At 43.2% G+C, this 14,877-nt stretch overlaps 2 pseudogenes; both read right to left on the bottom strand.

Annotated features, from left to right (window-relative positions):
- Positions 1-5,422: 5,422 nt before the first annotated feature.
- LOC147464839 (pentatricopeptide repeat-containing protein At3g12770 pseudogene) lies at positions 5,423-6,493 on the bottom strand (annotated as a pseudogene).
- Positions 6,494-6,502: 9 nt separating this feature from the next.
- On the bottom strand, positions 6,503-14,362 carry LOC147464838 (pentatricopeptide repeat-containing protein DOT4, chloroplastic-like; annotated as a pseudogene).
- Between the last annotated feature and the right edge of the window lie 515 nt (positions 14,363-14,877).

The raw sequence follows: 14,877 nt of genomic DNA, 5'->3' as shown, positions 1-14,877 counted from the left end.
GCGTGCCTTATATGCAAAGGTCATTTTTTCTACAGTTTCAAGCTTTAATGGCGCCAACCTTGCTTTCTGCTAAACCTGGGTCTGATCAAGCCTTGTCATGACCAAGCAAGCTTATCGATCTTTGTTATAATTACAGCATTTGGAGCTTAGGAAATTTCGTTACTAATTGCGTGGAGCTCTTTTTCTTGCTTTCATTGCAGAACTTCTCGGTTGGACTACTCAGTTCAAGTGGACCCAGGTAGGTGACAGAGTGATTGGGGCGTAGGTAGGTGACAGAGTGATTGGGGCGTTCTTTGAGACGGTGGGTCCCCGCCATGCGCACGCTAGTGTCAGCCAGTTGAGAAGACCTAACGGGTTTGTAGCTTCAGAGCCAGAGGATATGCATGCAGTTGCCATTGACTTTTACCGAGGCTTGCTGTCCGCAAAGCCAAAGTCAGAGCGTCGGGACGCATGCAGAGAGCAAGTTTGGGCACAGATGCCTTGTCTTGTGACTGAGGAGATGCGTCAGAGTCTTGAGCTGCCTCTCCAGTTAGAGGAGCTCCATACATCCCTCAGAGCACTTCCTCGTGGTAGCTGTCCCGGTGAGGATGGTTTGACTCCCAGCTTCTTCTTGGAGTATTGGGATTTACTAGGCTCAAACCTTTGCAGCACCTTTTAGTACATCTTGCACACAGGCGAGATGCCAGACAGCATCAGTGAGGGGTTGATATACCTCATTCCTAAGGAAGGTGGCTCCTTGGATGAGATTCGACAGTGGCGATCCATCACCATCCTCAACTCAGCCTATAAGATTCTATCCAAGATTCTGAGTTTGAGGATTCATCCACTTCTAGAGAGCCTTATCCATGGGACCCAGACAGGTTTTGTTAAGGAGCGCAGTATCCTTGACAACATCTTCACCTTTTGGGAGGCTTTGCCCTTGCGCATCTCCAAGGGGAGGATCTGGTGATACTACTTCTCGATTTTGAGAAGGCCTACGACAAAGTTGACTGGAACTTCTTCGAGGGCACTCTACACAGGATGGGCTTCTCAGATGCTTGGATCAGAGGAGTGTCTACTCTTCATAGACGTGCACACAGTGAGGTGCTTTTGCAGGAGGTAGAGGAGACCGTTTCTTGCTTACACATTTGGTCAGGCAGGGCTGTCCTCTTGCCCCTTTCCTCTTTCTGTTCTATGCTGAGGCGATGAGCAGGTTTTTCGTTTTCCAGCAGGTTGGTTTACGAGGCTTAGCGCTTCCTATTCGGGGCGATGAGCTATTGAATGCTGAGTTTGCAGACGACTCAACTTTGTACTTGGAGGACATGAGGCAAACTTACACAGGTATGAGCAGGCTCTTGAGACATTTTTCTGTGCATCAAGCGCACTGATCAATTGGAGAAAGACAGTGGCTTTCTCGGTTGGCAGTGTGACGCCTGATTGGCTGCCAGGTGAGGGTTTTGGATGGATCCCTCTAGGGACTGCAGTTCGTTACTTGGGTTGCCAGGTTGCCTGGATCTGTCTCCTGAGCAGTAGATTGCTCCCCTCCTCTTGTCCATCAGGAGAAAGTTGCTTCACTGGAGCTCGGCACGGCTCTCGTTGGCAGGCAGAGTTGTAGTGATCAACCAGGTGTTGTTTGCACTATGTGGTACATTACCTCTTGTTTGATCTTTTCGAGTTCTTGTATCAGCCAAGTAGAGAGGCTGATCAAGAACTTTCTTTGGTCAGGGCGCGACATTCAGATGGCCCAAGAAAAAGTAGCTTGGCATATCATCACTCTACCGTGTTCTCAGGGGGGGTTAGGGGATCATAGGCCCAGCTTAGCAGAGCAGAGCCCTTCTTGGGAAGTTTGTGGTCAGAGGACTGCTTCCAGGGGAGGAGCCTTGGAAGGATTTGTTGCCACAGCGACTCAGAGCTCGAGTGCCTCAGGCAGGAGGCCCTTGGAGACCCTCCACTCATGGTCAGCACTCAAAGAGGCCACTTGGTTGGTAGTAGGCCTCATGTGTCTTGGGGTTCCATGGCAGAGGGTCCAGCACGCACTCTTGGCGACTGGCTTGAGTTCTCAGGTTTGATAGAGGAGCTACAAACCGTCCAGCTGTAGGGCATGAGAGGAGGACAGAGCATGTGTCAGGACATTAGCGAGGCAGTACCAGCCGAGTGGCTCACACCTTTAGAGTCAGTAGCTCCCAGATGGATGGAGGCCTTCACGCAACTGGAGGTCCTCACATCGCAGTTCGAGCTTGCTCAAAGACTATACCCTCCATCTTCTTCGAGGTACAGAGCAAGGATCGACTATGCAGTCTCAATTGAGGCGCCACAGGTTGCAGAGTGCTGTTTTCAGAGGATCAGAGTAGTGGGCATCTGTGGGAGGACTTGTGTCATCGATCCTGACCCATCAGCTCTTGAGAACAGGCCATTGGAGGCTTTGGGCTATTCTGAGCAGATGGCCACCTCTGAATATTGCACTACTCAAAACGTACAGCTTCAAGCAACCATTGAGGTTAGCTTTCTATCCAACCTCCCATGCAGACAAGTACGCTGGATTTGCATTAGGAAGTGTCTAAGAAGATGCTTGGGTCTGCCTGTACATGCTTGTCATGCTGCTATGAGTATATTGCATAAGTTTGGGCACAGTGTACCGATGCAAATTTGGACTCAGATTGTGTGTTTTTTAGAGAGAGAGAGAGAGAGAGAGAGAGAGAGAGATCCCACAAATTAACAAAGCACAGTATAGCTGAACCAAAAATGCAGAAGAAAGAAAGATTTAATCCAACACAAATACACACATACATAAACGTTTAAGACTTGTATGAGCCTGCTGATGCTGGCTTGACATGCAAGATTGCTGATTCCCAGTTCAATTTAGTTTTCTGCGGCTTATGATCCCTTCGAAGAGCCCCATCTGTTGATGGTTAAGACAAATGATAATCATTACACTTTAACATTTCAGAAGGGAAAAGCAGCTGGGCAGACAAAGAAGAAACAAGTTTCCTTTAAGACAAGTGAAGCTACAGCTTGCGAAGATGTTAAGAGTAGAGAGTCTAAGACTCGAGACAAGCCAGTCAGGTTGGTGAATGGTACACTAACACATGATCCAGATGACTCGCCAAAGACGCAATCAGCCCTCGTTATCAGCAAAACTCGTGATGGTGAGTGGGGAACTTCGAATTTCACAATATCATCACCATCATCATCAGAATTGGTAGAGAATAATGCCCGTTTCACAGTTTCGTCAGCAAAAGGTCATCGAACTTACCTGAATAATTTTACGGCTGAAATCTTTCGGAAAAGTGAAGAGTCGATAATGAATGTGGCATCCTCACACATTGATTCTTCAAACCCTGGAGTCGAATATTATGCAGGTAACACAGGGATGACAGATTATCATATGGCAAATGGATTTGAACCTGATATAACTCATGATGACACTCAGATTTTCTTTGACAAAGAGAGCTCTACTATGAATTACATTGAATTCAGCATCATAGAAGACTCTAACACGAACCTCATTAAACTCAATAATGCCCCATTCAAGCAGGTAATGTCAAAGCAATGAGATTTCCTTTCATTGAAGCTCTTGGCATTTTCAACTACTAAACAACTTCCCTCTGAAGAGCACATTTGGGTTGTTTGGGAGTAGTTACTACATGGGATTAGAGGAAGCTGTAAACTTTTCATTTATTTAAATATGGGTAGGTTTCAATCCTGTGATGCATATTGAGAGTTTTGCAGGTTGTTGAATTGAGCAAGGAGCACACGGTGGGTTATGATAAACATTTTGTTGCATTTCGGCCTTCCCATTCATTGGAGGTATATTTCTGTGCTTTGTTTGAAAGGTCTATTTTGGAGTATATATACACTGGAGGCATATCTCTAACTGGGGTGGCTGTCAAAATGCTCTCTCTCAACAGAAAAGAGAGATCTGAGTACTTTAGGGGACCAGGGGTTGCACTTTAATGTCATAAGCTATTCTATCATTATGACGGTCATGGGTTAGTGCTCACACTGAAACGTTCCTCAACTTTCAACAAATGAGTGCCACAATGAAAGAATACTGCAAGCTGTATGGATCAAAGAGACGGACGTTAATTCATGTAGCTTGAGGGTTTAACGAAAGCATGTTGAAAACTAAGTCGAGTATTTTGCCAAGTCAGTGTGGTGTATTCATGGGTTGGTTGGTGCAAGTGTTCAGTTTGTGTCGGGACCTCGATCAACATGATTATTTAACACGTCTCCTCTTGGAATACTCTGATCATGGGATATGCCCAACAGTGGCAGGGCCAGGAAGCTCTGGGCTGTTTTCAGCAGATGCAAAGAGAGGGAAACTCTCCAAATGCAATCAGCTATGCTTCTATCTTGAAGGCATGTGGCATTATGAAACATGTTGGTATGGGCAAAAGAGTTCACGGTAATATTGTTAGTCAGGGGCTGTTGACAAAAAACGTAGTGCTTTCTTTCGTTCTGAAGGTCTGCATAGAGCTGGTCGTCAAAGCACAAAAAGTGCTTGACAAGCTTCCATGTCGTCTCTTGGAGTGCTATGATCACAAGATATGCCCAACAGTGGCAGGGTCAGTAAGCTCTGGGATGTTTTCAAAGAGAGGGCAGCTCGCCAAATACAATCACATCATGCAAGAAAACCAGCTCATCACCAAAGCAGCGCATGCAGGCATTGATATCCTTGCGCATCTGTTCAATGATGCGGCCACCCTTTCCAATCAGGCAGCCAACCTGGTTCTCAAAAACAAAGCGGCAAACTATAGCAACGGCAGCGGCAAGCCACACACAGAATACATATAGAACAACCGTAACGGTAGTGGGATCACCTGCTGTCTTGGTTAGCGTGCTTTCCTCATCACTGGCCACGGCTTCTCAATTAGGAAGAAGTGATTCGACGCATAATGACATGCTTCTTCTCGGTTGGGCTTTTCTTTTGTGAGCTCACTTAAAGACTGCTATGAACAAGGATTTGTACCAAGGCAGCAGGATACATCCTGATATTCGCAATAGGGAATTACTTCTTCTCAATTAGGAAGAAGTGATTCGACGCATAAAATCATGTTTGTTTAATTATTCATGGCTGCAATATTGCTTAGCAAGGCCCACCAAGCAAGACTAGTTTTCAAGCTTAAAACATTTCCTTTGTTTCAAAAATGGATTAGTAAGAATACAGTAAGTGACACATTGCAAATATATGGCAATGGTGGTATCCTTGTAAAAAGTGGCACATGGCAAAGATCTGAGAAGAGTGATATATGACAATGGTGGTATCCCTTTAAGAAGTGGCACATGGCAAAGATGTGAGAAGAGTGATATCCCTGTGTGATATTTAGTTATGGCTATAGAGTGAGAAGAGCGTTTTCACAAATTATAAGACAAGCTGAACACACAGATTCGACAAAGCACTCACACATCCGCATGACAGGAGCTCCCAAGTGTTTCGACTAAATGCTTGAGACTTTCCATTGAAAACTGCAAGCCTTCATTAATTTTTTCAGCATCAACATGTCTTGGTTGCAGGTTACCTCCATCAATGGGCAACACATTATATTTGATACAAAATCCTTATGGCTTATCTAGGTCTATGTGGCTACACAAATAATTGACAATATGCACATGCTATACACCCCTGGAGAATTTGTTCAAAGCTAACGAGCCCAACCCTGGAAGTGGCAGAGAATTTAAATTAATTTGCACAAGAACATGCCCCATCTTGCATGCGGTGCACCCCTGTGGAATCACTGATGATGATTTCTTTATCGCAGACTTTAGATACAATTTTCAAAAACACATGACATTCAGAGCACATTTGAGCACTCTTAGCAACAAAGAGAGAACTCTTGTGGACCGTGCATGAAAAGCCAAAAGCTATGGCCAACCTTTCAGTATGATAACAAGAGGTATTATCACTAGCAACATCTCCATGTGACGTTGCCTTAAAATCAGCATCAGCAGCTAGTCTTTCCAGCCTGCCCAACTCATCATGAATCTCTTGCTCTTGAGGATCGGATCGATCGTCACAAGAAAACTTCTTCACCACTCCATCCACCTCAATGTAGCTGCACTCTCCCGACTGCATCAAGCCCTTTTCCTTCATCCTTGATAGAAGCCTCTCCGCATCTGAGTCCCTACCAGCAGCCACATACATATTGGATAGGATAACATAAGGTGCGGTACATTCCAGAAACATCTCAAAAACCTGATTTGCAACATATTCTCCTCGTTGTAAATCAGCCTGATTACTACAAGCACCCAACAACATTAACCATGACTCAAGCCTTGGTTGCACTGGCATCAGAGAAATTTTTTCTTCAACATCATCTAGCCTTCCTGTCCTCCCAAGAAGATCAATGACACAATCATAAAGCTCTGTATCTGCTCTTAGTCCAAAAAGCTCACGCATGGCATTCACACATGCATTTGCATCATCAACACAGCCAGCATGGCCACAAGCAGATAAAATAACTTTGAAGGTCGCTAGGTTTGGGTGCACACCATCCTTCTTCATGCGTCGAAGCATTGATAGAACTTACTTACCATGTCCATGGTAAGCATATGCAGGAATCATGGTGTTCCAAGACACGACCGTTCGTTCAGACAATCTTTCAAAAACGTTCTGCGCTGGATTTACCTCGCCACACTTGGTGTACATGTTTAAAAGGGCATTGCCGACAACGGCATCTTTGAAGTAGCCACGCCGTACAACTTGATCATGCATCCACTTGCCTTCTGTCACAGCTCCTTCGTCTGCACATACAGATAGCATGCTGACGAAGGTGACTCGATTCAAGGTTACTCCCCTCCTCAACATCAAACTAAACAGCTCAAAGGCATCCTTCCGATGTCGATGCTGTGCGTAGACTGAAAGCATTGTGTTCCATGATACAAGGCTGCGCTGTGGCATCGCATCGAACAATGCTCGTGCATCACTTGGACTGCCACACTTACCATACATTTTCACTAGAGCAGTCTCCACCACGACGTTCACGTCAAATCCGCTGTGTTCGATGCAAGCATGCATTTGCTTAGCCTTGTCAAGTAATCCCTGGCTGTTGTATGCATCAAGAATGCAAACAAACGTAACCTCATTGGGTGTAATTCCATTTTGTTGCATCTTATCAAATATTTCAAAAGCCTCTTTGGTATGTCCATGCTGAGAATAACCTGCCATAAGAGCAGTCCATGAGACCACACTGTGCTCTTGCAACCGCTCGAACGCCTTCAAGGCATTCTCCATGTCACCACACTTCCCATACATATTGATAAAGGTAGTCAAAACCATGCCATCATTTTCAAAAAGGCTTCTCAAAATGCAGCAATGGGCTTGCTTTCCTCTATGCAATGCAGCCTCATTGGCACATGCATCAATAAGACCAATAATTGTTGCTTTGTTTGGCAAAATAGCTTCCTGTTGCATGTGGCGCCAGAGTGAAATTGCCTCTCTTCCAAGATTATGTCGGGTGTAAGCCATGATGACTGACGACCAAGATATCACACTTTTCTCCACTATTTTGTTAAACACAGTCCACATGTCATCAAGACAATGACACCTACCATATAGATTTACCAAAGCATTGCCCACTGCTTCCGATGCCTCATAATCACTATCTACTAAGCAAGCATACGCATTCTTCCCCTGTCTCAAGTCCTCTTTGCCAGCACAAGCTGAGATAATACTAGTGAGGACATATTCGTTCACTATAAACCCTTGAGTACGCGATCGATAAAAGATCTCCAAAGCTAGATCCCACTCTCCACTGTTGGTGTAAGCTGAGGCCATAAAGTTCCATGAGTGCTGATCGTGCTGCTGCATTTTTGCAAAAACTGCATATGCATCATTTACCGCACCACATTTGCCATACATCTGCAACAGAACGTTTTGCAAGAATGTAGTTTGATCAACTTCACACTTTATAATGTGGATGTGTACCAGTTGGCCCTGGGCCAATGCACACATATTTCCACACAAACGCAAGAAAGCAGCAAGGAAAGCGAAATCTGCACGGCTACATGGGAGCTGCACTTTATCCAGCGCCGTTGCCAGTGATTCTGAGTAGGAGAGATGATGAGTGTTGTGCACTTTGACGTCCCTCCTGTCCTCGGGTATGCTTTCTGTGAGTGCGCACAAATGGGTCTTTTCTGATTCTACGTTTACTGCGACCATGCTCAAATGGGTCTGTTGTTTTCCGCATTTTCCTGTGTAATAAAGAGAAGAATGGACTTTTTGAGTGGCCGTGCCAAGGAGGTTCGTGGCGGGAAACCCGTCTTTCAACAATAGTGCCTTGCCAGACAAAGAAGCGCTTCTGCCGACATGGCGAGGCGCCGCGCCAAGACATGCGAACATGCTCTTCGCCGATCATCCTTGGGTCTTTCTGTGCTTGAGCACGCTCTCAGACTCAAAAGACTTCAATAAACCTGCAACTAGGCTACTGTTAGGTTACATTTCTTTTTTGGAGTTGGGGAAGCAGTGTTCAGGAAAAATGTGTCAGCTTAATATGGTGCCGTTTTCAATTTCAAAACTGCCGGTTAAGCGCAGGGGGCAAAGGAAAAATTCCGCCCAACCTACTATTCTAAAATTTCCTCTTCACAAAATCAAGGAAAAGAATTTTGTATATTTGGAAAAATGATTGTTCCATAACATTATGGGGAAGAGAAAGTAGAGAGATTTTTTGAGTTTTTGGCAAGAGATGATCGCATTGCTTTGACTTTTTGGGGTAGGGAATGGTCGTGAAGTGGCCATTCCTTATAATAAATGAGACCTCGTAGCAATCGACGTCAGTCGACAGCCATGTAGGAGCACTTATTATGGGGAAATGATCACTTCACTACCATTCCCGATCGTCAATGGTCCAGGGCGTAGGTTTTTGTAAGCTAAGCGATGGGGGAGCTCAATCCAGTGTGCTACATGTAAGCTAAGTGATGGCGGACGTTTCTCGTGCATAGGTTTTTTGCGCACCCGAGTGAAGCGATGGCGGAGTTGAAGCCAGGGTGATCGATGGGGTAGGCGGAGCTATGCACTCACCATTGGCTGCACAATTACCTACAGGTTGCATTTTGTTTTGGTCTATTAGGAGGGTAGTAGTTATGTGTATTCTAGGTTAGGGTTCATGGTCAAGTAGATTCTACACAAATTTGTGTTGACGAGCGATCTCCATCAACGATCTCTGTCCAAAAAACAGCTTCTACCACAGTTTTGTGTTGATGAGCTGCGTTTGTGCTTGGAGAAGTGTCGTTGGTGCTGACAAGGTTCCATTGATGTTGGTTTTCCAAGTGTAAGGTTTTGTGGGTTCTCTAGTAATAATGTCACGAATGGACTTGCTTCATTCTCAACATAGCCTTTTGTATTCCATTGTGCAGGTTCTCAAATGTTTGGAGTGCTGTCTTTTTCTCTCTTGCCCAATGATTGTGGACTTCCATAGAAGTTGGCGATGGAGCATGTATTAAAGGCGTTTTTGTGGAAGGAGTCTCGACACAATGCGCATATGGAGGATCCGCAGAAGGTGCTAGGTAAGGAGCATCTCAGGTTGCAAGTTTTGTAGGTGTGTGTAAATATTTAGTGTAGATGTGATTAAGAGACCTTGCTAGCATAGTTGATTACTGTAAATACTGCAAATTTCTTGTTCAAAATATTCCTTATTCGTTGATTGCGAGGTCTTACATGTAGTTTGGCAGCTTTTCATTTTGTGAATTTAATGTTTCTTCTCATGCTTGTTGCAATGGAATTGGACTAATAACATTGAGAGTAGCAGCATTAAGATAACTGTAGTGAGCATTTCTTTATGAGAATTTTTCATGAGCATAAGGAGAATACTTGGTTAAAGATAGCAAAATAACCATTATACCTAGTTAGCTTGGCATGAACAATACTTGTAAAAGAAGAGAGAATTAGAGAAATTGACAACAATTGAGGACCGGATTTACTTGGAGACGGTCCCCCCTCCAAAAGGCTTTTGTATTATAGATTTTCCCATGAAAAGAGACTTGGTACAATACATGCTTTGTGTTCCTTGTGGATGCAATGAAGATGGTAAGCTTCATGCACCAAAATTATGCCCTTAACTAACTTACAAAAGCATTAACTTGTCCCCGGCCCCAATCCCAAGACCTCAAACACCTTCAAAGGTGGAGAGAGCTAGCAAGGAGTGACAGAAGGGAAGAGGAAGAAGAAGTAGCATACGAGAAAGAAGTACTTTCCTCACCATAGATTACTCTTGGAGCTTAGCTTAGCATAGTAATATAGATGATAGAAAAGATGAGCATGTCATTGAAGCTTTGCTCTTGGTTGGATTTGCATTCCACAGCCAAGAGTTGTTGGTGTAGGCTTTCTACTTCTCAAGCTTGGATAAGGAGATTGATTTCTTGCTCAAAACAATGAGAGAATGTGTGTGAGTGCGAGAATGAGAAAAATGAGGTCTCTCCCTTGCCTAGGTCGACCCCTCTCTCTCTTCACTCATGCTTGATCCCTATTGGCCCTTGCCAAGCTTGGCCAATTGTAGGGTATGGTCATTTCAAGCAAGAGGGGTTAGCATTTGTACAAGTGTGCTTCTTTTCCCTTTGAGAGATGAATAATGTTTGGATAATTATTTAATTAATCTAAATTCTCAATGGACCTCTTTAAAGATCATCCAATAGGCTTTAGGCACATTATGAGGGCAACCTTGCTGGGGGGCTTGACATGTGTCCTACATGCCTCTTGTGGAAGGGGTGACCCTTGAGAGGGTGCATATGTGTTCTCTCTCCTCCCCTACTTCTTAGGCTCGCTCCCTCCTTTGTAGGCACCTTTTTGACTTCAAGCACCTTAAGCTCCTCAAGCATCGTAGTCATTAAGCATGACAAGCACCTCACTTGCACCTTATTCAACAAGCACAACAAGCACCTCAAGCTTGGGCAAGGTTCCCACCTCAAGGTCAACCCCATCTTGCCTAAGGTCCTAGGTCTAAGGACTTTTACCAATAACCTTTGGAAGTCTTTAATGAAGCTAACCCTAAGGTTTTTTAAGCTCCATTATATGCACATTGCTCCTTGGCAGACAAACTCCTTGGACCCCTATTGAGATGTAACCATCTCTCCTTGTTGGTCCAATGCTGAGATAGTCTAACAACACATATCTATATTCTACCTCTTGTTCCCATTCGTCTTCTCATATTAAATGATCAATTCAATATGAGAAAATTATTTGGAATAAGTAGATATTAGTTTTTATGACACTTGTACTAAAAATGTAGCCATGAATAGTAGTTTGAGTGCACAAGGTTATTATAATAAGGTTGAGGCTTCCGCTTTGGTTGGGAGAGGCAAGGGCAACAAGGTAAGCTCTCCGCCTTGTGTTCTTGTTGGTGTCGAATCTGATTTGCAAACAAATAGTGGCTTTCTTGTTGGGGATGCTCAACTAGAGAGAGGGCAACTCGGTATAGGGTAAATTGGCACTAAGCACAAGGACAATTGGGCTTGAAAGAAATTTGAGGTGTGGAGGAAAATTTCTAGCTTAGAGTTGCAGATTCCTCTTGAGAAACTAGATCTCTGTGACCTAAACAATCTGCTCATGCAATTTTTCATTGTAGTGTGCAAGCAAAACAGTGATCTATTTCCAGTTGACACATTGATGGGTATGTTCCAATGCTTTGGGCACATGATTAAAAAGAAGCAAGATATGAGAGTAGAGACTACAGGTGTGTGTGAAATTTGTTTTGACATAGCCAAGTACCCTATTTTCAAAACAACACAGAATGTAGTGGTTTTAACAATGCACCGATTTGTAGCTTGTGGGGTATGCAAGGAGCGTAAGAAAGCTTCAATAATTGGTGCCAGTTTGGAGGAGGAGATTTTGCAAGACATCAACTTAACCATTCAACACAGTCGTGGTTGCCGGTCGAGATTTGTTTATTTATGCATGTTACACTTTTGCATCCATGTTGGGGTTGTACAACACATGCATCAAACTTCCATACAAGCTTCTAACCAAGAATAGACAGAAACACTGTATTCAGACTTATCAAAAAAGATAGATAAACACATTTCGAATCAGCATGCAATGATCTGACAGAACTCATACACGTAAAGAAACACCATAGATAACTTCTCTACATCCTTCTCAGTACTCATGTAGCATACAAAATACTAACTAGTGGTTATAATTGTCCAACCAATTAGAGTCAGCAATATCCGATTAAGCATCCGACCTATCAAAAGTCGGACTAAGAAATATTTTGACTGAGCTTTACTAAGAAATACCCCTTTTAACACATGGCACGTCCGACTCGGATCAACATGTCCCTTGATCAAAATACATACTAACTCTCAAAATGTTCAAAAAGACACATATGATGCTCAGTCTGACTATGCCTAGAACTAGACCTTATTTTCCACAGCTTCAGTACTAGCAACACCACCTTCTGCGTCAGGTAATGGAGCCCCAGCTTGATCAGAACCAGCTATCTCTGGCATTGATTACTCACGTAGAACTAACTGTATTTCTGGCTCAACATTGGACTTTTCCACTTGTTGCTTGCTCTTCTCCTGTAGTGGTTTTTCAAAAATCTCTGCTTGCTCTGAGCACTTTTGAACCTGCTCTGCACTTTGCTTCTCCTCTTCTATAATCAATTTCCCCTTCTGCTTTAATTTAAGCTCCTGCACCTGACAAATCTAGTACTCCCTTTCTTTCTTGAGTTGATCAACTTCTACCAGCAGATTTTCCTCATGAGCACTAACAAAACCTGTTTTGACTTCATATGGATGCTTTACACAGTAGTCAGCCTCTCTCTCATGGAACTCCATGCTTCTTGCATACTATCCATCACTTGCTGGTTAAGTATTGTACATCTCCTTTAGATATCAGCACCCCATTGAAATACTATCCATCACTTGCTAGTTAAGTATTGTACATCTCCTTTAGATATCAGCACCCCATTGAAATCAAGTTCTTCTTGACCTAAAACCTGCTTCTCTAGATCCAACAAAGGTTTCAATCTTTGCTCAAACATAAGATTCTGAACCTGCAATTCTGCATTCTTGCCAGCTAATTGTTCCAATTCATACTTGACCTTTTCCTCCAAATTCAAAGTCCACTCTTTAAGGACATCTTACCTCTTGTCAATTCACTTTGATGTTGCAGCAACAAATCATGTACCTCATCCCTATGTTTAATCTTCAAATCCTCCAACTCCAACTTCAAATTGTGCACCATGTCCATTTGTTCCTGCAACAACACTTTTTCTACCCCTGTTTCTACCATTGACTGCATCTGAGCCTCCACTTGTGTCTGTTGCCTGCTCAAAAATTTCTAAACCTCTGTCAGCATCTTTATAGCCATGCCTGCATATTCAATAGCTACTCGTCCTTGATTTCCCTTAGCACTTGAATCCTCAAAATCTAATTGCTTTGCCAGATTCATTCCTTCAGTCCCTATTTTCCTCTTTTTAGATAAAGTAAATATTTTATCTAACTTTGCTGGTGTTTGCTCCTTAAAGCCAGGCTTAGGAATAGAAATGTCCAACTTCTTCATGGAATCCACCATTTCTGGAGTTTGAACAAACCTGAAAGCTTCTTCCACTGTATATCCTGCCTGCACCAGAAATTTGAAGGACTCTTTAACTTTTTTGGATTACCTCCCAACTCTATTGCCAAATCCAATGTTTGACTTGTAGATTGATCTTTCTTCAGCAACTATGCTTTGCTAGAAGTATCAGGTAATGCTTGATACTCTGTCTCACTTTGTTCAATTTGCGGCTTTTGAGCAAAGTTAAATAAAGTTGACAGATATGCAGACAACCTGCTACCATTATGTGCTTTCCTTTTATCTGACAAATATACCTTAGCAGACAATTTCTCATACAACCAATTTCCCCAATTTACTGTACCCCCTTGCTCTGCAAAAGATAAAGGTGTGTAGTTCTCCTTTGACATGTAATCAAACTTAATCAAGAAGCATGTCTTTTCTAGGCACCACTTTTAACTGTTCTCTCCTGTCATAGGTAACTTTTTTTGCATATAATACTTTTTTCCTCCTTTTGTACTACCAAATTCCTTCCTCAAGATCATGTCAAAACATTTAGGTATCATGGTAGCACCCTTCAATGGAAATTAAAAAACTTATGTTACCAATTCAGGAGTAAAAAATACAGTGCTAGACAGCATGCCTTTTGTTTTCCTCGGAATCTCTAACTAAGACTTTGCATAGAAATTATGCTTCCAATCACCCCATGGTAATAATGCAAAAGCATGCAATCCAATCTTACCTAACCACTCAGCATTAAACTTTCTTTTACAATCAATGCCTACCTTGAAGTCCATGAAAGGATCCATGAGACCTTGTCGAAGCTTGACCGCACTAAGAGGAGTTTTTGCTGTGAGTCTTCTTCGACAGATACTTCTTCTTCCTCCTGGCTGCTAACATCAACGCTAACAACTATTTCCATGTTGCAATGCGGTCGCTTTGGTGGTTCATCATCCTCGGGTCCCAACTGCATGGCGTTGGAATTCTTTCCCTTGACCATGGCTAAGGGCAACTATACAGCGGGAGCATACTTGTTGAATTCAAGCGACCACATGCATACAAGACCTGCATGATGGGTTTGATGTATGGCACCTTCAATTAGCACACCCCACCTTCCACACCTCTCTAATCGTACCCGCACTTCTATTATTGTGTTTAGTGGAGAAGCATCCCACAATTCTATAACATTTTCGAATCTTGCCCCTTTGAAAATTTTGAGCAACCATGCTTTGACTTGAGAACATACAACGCGGCAAAATCCAACTGACCATTCCTAGAACTTAGCCATCTGGTGACTTTGAGTTGGTGTTTGACACAACCACAAATTTGATTTAGATCATCACCATTTGACACAACCACAAATCTGATTCACCAATCTGGAGTTATAAAGCATCACCCAATCTTTAATTTGG

Source organism: Adiantum capillus-veneris, chromosome 1 (assembly GCF_014529385.1).
Source record: "Adiantum capillus-veneris isolate H3 chromosome 1, ASM1452938v2, whole genome shotgun sequence".
Lineage (NCBI taxonomy): Eukaryota > Viridiplantae > Streptophyta > Polypodiopsida > Polypodiales > Pteridaceae > Adiantum > Adiantum capillus-veneris.
Note: the sequence above shows the minus strand (reverse complement) of the source record. Positions and strands in the feature narration are given on the sequence as shown.